Genomic DNA, 6,000 nt, shown 5'->3' on the forward strand with positions numbered 1-6,000 from the left:
AATACACAAATTGGTCAGGATGGCCAGGTCCCAGGCTTGAGTTTCGGAGTCTGGACTGGGAGCACTCGTGTCAGGTCTGGAGGAAGCTCTCTGTGCCCAGTACGCTTGGACCAACACCCATCAGCTAAGCCATTTGTGAAGCTTTGCTTTGGCAGCAGAACACAGAACAAACAGTTTCTATCCCTGAATCAATACAGCGAGTCTCGTCCAATTTGCAGGGCTGAAGCTTTTCCTCCAAAGGCGTGGGTTCCTGGTTGTATTCGGCAGGTTATTCCTGACCATTTCTGAAGAAAATTGGAGCAGATACCTGAGTTCTTGAACACAGCCAGAACTCTGACATGTTGATTAAAAAAACCATGGCTATGTAAGATTCCAGCCTGAAGAGGAAAAAGGATCTTTTCCTGGGATTGGAGAGGGGTGCTCAGGGTCAGGACTCCTGTGGTCTGTTTTAAATGCTGCCGAGCACTTCACTTTTGCATAAATTTATCTTACAGCTTTTGTTGCTCTTTTTCTTGCCGCCACCTCAGTCTCGGGGCTGCTTTGGGTATAGAGGCCATTCAGCCCCTTTTGCATGTCTGTGCAGCATCTGCTAGATCAGACTCTGGGCCGGGTGGGAAAAAGGGAGAAAGCAACAAACTTGGCTCCCCCGGGGCCCGTTCGGGGAGCTTTGTTGGGCCGGTCCTTGGGAGCGTTGAAGAGGGGGACAGGTGCTGACAGGGTGCTTCCCAAAAAAACCTTGCTGATTGATAAGTTTTAAAAGACAAAGCCAGAAGCAGCTGCGGTTTTCAAACCCCAAGAAGGAGGATGCCGTCTCCTGGGAAGCCTCAAAGCCGTTTTCACACAGGAGTTTGTTACGTGGGTGGACAGAGACTGGGAAGGGAAAAACGTTGCAGTGAAAGCGTGCTCCTTTGATCCCGGTGATGTGTGTGGGATCAGAGAGGCTGCCTGGCAGGCCAGGGTAAGAGGAAGCATTTGGTTTTGGGTCTGACGCTGGCTTTGGCAGGGGACGGGGGTGCAGGAGGCTGGTGGGCAGCCCTCCCCAGCCGAGGGGACGCGAGGGCAGCCTTCTCACCTCACTCCCAACGCCAGGGACGCACCTCTTCTGACACCGCCGTGTCCCCCGTCTGGAGGGAACGGCGTGGAGACGGAGCCTCCTAAAAAGCAACCCCACAACCGCGCTGACTGCCAGCTTGAGAAACCAGTGAAACAGCCGAATGCCATGGGCACAGCCTCCCCTGGTGCTGCCACCTCCCTCACCCACTGTGAAGACACCCCGAGCTGTCCGGGGGGCAGCGGGGCTGGAGGCCTGGTAGCCGGCCGGGCCAGCTGCTCCGCTAGCCCAGCCAAAACTCCGCTTCCCAGCTCCCAGGTGGGATGGGGAGGGGACCGTGGCAGTGAGCTCTTGTGAGGGGGGAGTATTAGTCGTGTAATTAGCAGCGGTGGCCCACTCTCCCTGCAACAGGAAACTCAATCTGGCTTAACGAGGAAGGGCTTGCTGTGCACAGCTGTCTGCATGCAAGTCTGCTGGGGTGGGAACCCCCACACCCCCGAAACCACCTCCTGCGCTCCCCGCCTCGGCACACGGCTGGGTGCCTTCAGCTCTGAGCACAAACGCCCTCCGTTCCCTGTCTGCCGAAACGGTTGGACTTGGGGTGAGCCCTGCAGGACCCCCCGGCTGATAGGGGCAGGAGTATTACCTAGGGAATTCTTAGTGGGAGGAATTGGTCTGGGACCGTTCCCAGCTCTTCCCAGGAGCCATGGGACCGCTGTCAGCAGCGAACAATTCATCCATTTCTCATTCCAACCACATGTGAAGCAGCAACTTCACTAAACCGTGGGGACAGGGTCTTCTAAAAGCTGTCACAAATTTAGGCACAAATGACACGCTGTGGGCAGGGGACAGCTGTTTCTTATGGGCAGAAGACCAGAGAAATCCCATCTTTTTTTTTGCTGGTTACCTTGGCCCAGGGAGCAGCCAGCCTGTGCTGGGGTGCCACAGGACCAGCCCAGGCTCACCCCAAATTCCGGGTCACACCGCTCCCGCTGCAGATTTATCTCGGGGGTGCTGAAGCACCTCATTTGGCTCCGTTGTGCCAGAGGAGGGGTCTGTCGGGGGGCAGAGCAGCTCTCGCGCTGGGGGCTGCCCTGCTAGAAAAGGGGTTTCCTCAGCAGATGGGACCGTAGCTCCTCCTGACCTGGCTGCGCAGCTGAAGCGGGTGAGTGTCTGCGGTTTTAAGCTCTCCTGATGCATCGGTGATTTTGTGTGCTTCTGGCTGGTGTTTGGCCACGAGAGGGTTGGGGTGTGCTGGTCGGTAGAGGTTCTGCAGCAAAAGATGTGAGCTGGGCTACACTGAGCCCAGTTTCTCAATAGGAGCGTGAGGCTCTCTGCTGTTCTGGGTCTGCAGCCGGGGGTTGCCGCCTCTTGCGGGGCTCCGGGCTTTTTGGCACATGTAAAGGCCTGCGCACTCACCCTGCGAGAGCTGGGGCTGGTAACGCTGCTGTCTCGAGCTGTGTGCTGCAGCCTGCCTTGCTGCAGGGGAGGTGCCTCTGCCCGGAGGGGTGAAGTGGGGAAAAAAGCTAATACTAAAAAAAAAAGACAAAAAAAAAGACAAAAAGCATTGCTACGCACTGCTTCCCCCAGGCATCGCTGCCGCCCCTTCCCTCTGTGTGAACTGACGTGGCTCTGCACTCTTCTTATTCTGAGTACAGGTAAACTCCTGAGATCAGATGACTTTGGATTAAAGTCACCTTTACAGGGCTTAGATGGAGGGCGGCTGTAGCCTTGGTGCTGAGACCTTGCAGCCCTCGCTGCAGCCGCGGTGAAGCTGAGGGCTCCGTTCTGCCTGGGTTTGGTATTTACCTGTACTGTGCGATGCTCTCCCAGCTGCCAAAACCTGGGAGGCAGTTAAACAAACGGACTAATCTCTGTGTTTGGTGTCTACTCGTGGCTTTCTGAACACAATAAGGGATTAACTTGGTCTTTATCTAATTGGCTTATAAACTAGGGAAGGGAAAATCGCTTTGTAATGCATGAAACCTCCTCTTAATAGAAACTCAGAGACTGGAGCCTGAGTGTCCTTCCTAAGTAAACTCATACACATCTCTTTCTTTTTAACTCTCCGTTTGCTGGAAATTAGCTTTTCTGGGTGTTAAGTATTTGTTCTCTGGTTCCCAACAACTTATTGCTGACTTGTTACAAAGCCTTGCCTTTTGTTATCACCAAGGATACTTTTCTCTTTAACATTTCTATCTGTGACTGTTCAGGAGTCTCTGAATGGGTCTTATTGCGTGGTAACTCCTCAGTGCTGCTGGGGAGCAGTGTGTAGAAACCAAAACTGAAGGGGAGGAGGATGGAGAGATGAAGGCAGGCAATTGAATCCTCTCTTGTGGCTGTGGTGGGGGCTCTGTAAAAAAGAGAATGTTGTTGGGATAGTTCTTTAGCTTCTCACTACAGTGAAATAGCGTACCGTAACACAATCCTTGCCCCTCTGCTGTGTGCCTGGAGCACGGATTAAGGCTGACTACCTTTGATTAAACTAATCTGCCACCTCTGCTGCCTTATCATTCAGCCGGCACTGCCAGGTGGGGCTGGGCTCTAGCACCAGCATCCTCCCGCTCCGGGTGCCTGCTCCATAGCCCGTACTGTTGGGATATGCTGTGTGGGTTCGGATTTCCTGACTCCCTGCTGTGCTCTCTGTAAGAGATGTGGCACCGAGACAGCTCTGCAAAATGATTCCTGCTGGCGTCGTGTTGGGGGTGTGGAGCGTGCCTAATCCCTCCCCTGCGTGAGAACACGCTGCTGGGAGGGGATGTGTGAGTAGGGAAGCTTTAAAGAACTGCCTGTTCTTGGGAACGCTTGGGTCTGCCTGGCCTGGGCAGCCTCCCATGCATGGCACCAGTGTGCGGGGCACGTGGCCGGGTGGCTTCCTGAGCCACGACGGGGAGGAGAGGGCTGCGTGTCCCCCCGGGCTCCCCGGCCGCTGCCCTGCAGCCAGCTCCTTCCTCCAGGAAGCTGATAATTAAAGCAGGAACCATTTCTTGGCTTCACTGGTGGGGAGGCTGGAGGGAGTCACTCGCCCTGCTGAGATGCACATGTTGGAGAGCCCTTTCTGGCTCTCATGCCTTAGGCTCATCAACAGCACAGCCTGCACTGGCTTAATTAAACCTAAGCCGCCCCATGCGGAGCCTCCTCACTGCAAGCTTGGCTACTGCAGGTCAGGCTCAGCCCTGTACGCAGTTAGAGGCAGATCAAAGGGTGCTTAAGAGCTTCTCCAGGCAAACCTGAGCTGGCATAAGGAAACAAATCCATTCCCCTTCTGAACCTGGCATTGGTGCCACCCTTCCAGGTAGGAGCTCTTCACCTGCCTCCTGAGAGCTCTTATGGCCACTTGTTCTACAGCTTTGTTTGCCCTCTGAGGCTATGAGGGGAGATGGAAGATTTGTGGCAGTCAAATGCTGAATGATTTGTTCTGCTACAGGTTCTCTGGATCTGCTTCCTCTACATTTTTTGTGGACACCTAGAGATCAGAAAGGAAGATCTCTGCATGTGTGCTGCTTGTCTGGGGTCCCTTGATAAGGGAGAGAAGATGCTTTAGGATGCAAGTCTGTTTCTTCTCTGATTATTGAGGGAGTCTAGATGAGTAACTCAGTCACAGATGTCTGAAGCTGGGTGAGATGAATTCCCACCTCCATGTCTGGATCTTGTGGTAGGCTAGATGCTGCCTGTGCAGTTTGTATTGCAAGGACTCAAGGTTTGTGTTTCGGGACACTCTTGCTGAGGACAGGGAACGTGGTTTTGTTGGGATTTCCCCCCTCCCTGCCCTCCAGTTCTCATTCCTCTTCCCTTCTCACTTGTGCTGGTCAGGTAGATTTAGGAGGGGCAGTCTCCCTTATGCTTCCCCAAACCAGGTCCATCTGTAGACTGATAGCATCAAGCCATCATCCGGGCGCAGCGTGCACCCACAGGCTGCAGAGCTCCCGCCACAAGCAGCGGAGCTTCCCCTCCCGTGTTTCCAGTGCATTTGGCTTGCATAGAGCTGCTGGGGCAGCTGTGTGCCGGTGGCTCTATCCCTTCTGCTCTGCTCAGAGCAGGGATGCTGCTCCCCAGCTTTGAGCCCCAATCTCTGGCTGCAAACTGGCATTTTTAGTGTTGGTCCTCTCTTGGACAGCTGAGCCTCATCAGGGCATCCAGAAGCCTCGTGTGCTTTGGGTGCGATGGTCGGTGCTAGCAGACAGTGCCTGTGGATGCAGAGGGCACTGGTGACGTTGGGAAGCATCACTGCTCCCTTGCAGTTGTCTCCTTTTGTCCTATAAATAGTTCTCCACCCCAACCACTCTTCCCTTGGTTGGTCTCAGTTGATCCTCTCTAATACTGAGGCAGACACCTCTTGCCAGAGTCCTGCCAGCCCCCTGGCTTTATTTTAAGGCCATATTAATTAAAAGCAAATGAGTGGAATTTCTCTTGACATCCAAATTAATAGCAAATGAGATAATTATGAGCTGTGTCATTAGGGTGATGGAGCAGCTTGTACAGGGCTCAGCCCAAAAAAAGGCAGCGGATCTGCAGTGCACACATAGATCTCTCCTCTCCTGTCTGGAGGCAGGGGCTGTGTCTGAGCAGAGCCGTGGCCGTGCCCCCCCGAGGGGCGACTGGGGTGGGGGTGGGAGGCAGGGGACGCGTGAGCCCTTGGGCAGATGCGAGTAAAGACCCGATTTCTTTGTGGCACCCGCTCTCCTAGACCCGGGCCCAACAGCACCGGCCTGCGGGGAGGGGGGGGCTGGCTGAAGGGGGCTGTGAGCCTCGGTGGGCAGAGGTAAAGCCTTGCCCGGGCAGATCGACCCAAGCAATGGGCAGCTGTACCGGGCTCGGGACCACCGTGCGGGAGAACGGCAGGGGCTGGGGCATGCGAGAAGGTGCCCGCTCCATCTCTTGGGCTACCGGCTGGATTTATTGGGGGCCAAGGAGCCATCGCTGCTGAGCAGGCACGGCAGTGAGCCTCC

This window comes from Gymnogyps californianus, chromosome 19 (assembly GCF_018139145.2).
Source record: "Gymnogyps californianus isolate 813 chromosome 19, ASM1813914v2, whole genome shotgun sequence".
Lineage (NCBI taxonomy): Eukaryota > Metazoa > Chordata > Aves > Accipitriformes > Cathartidae > Gymnogyps > Gymnogyps californianus.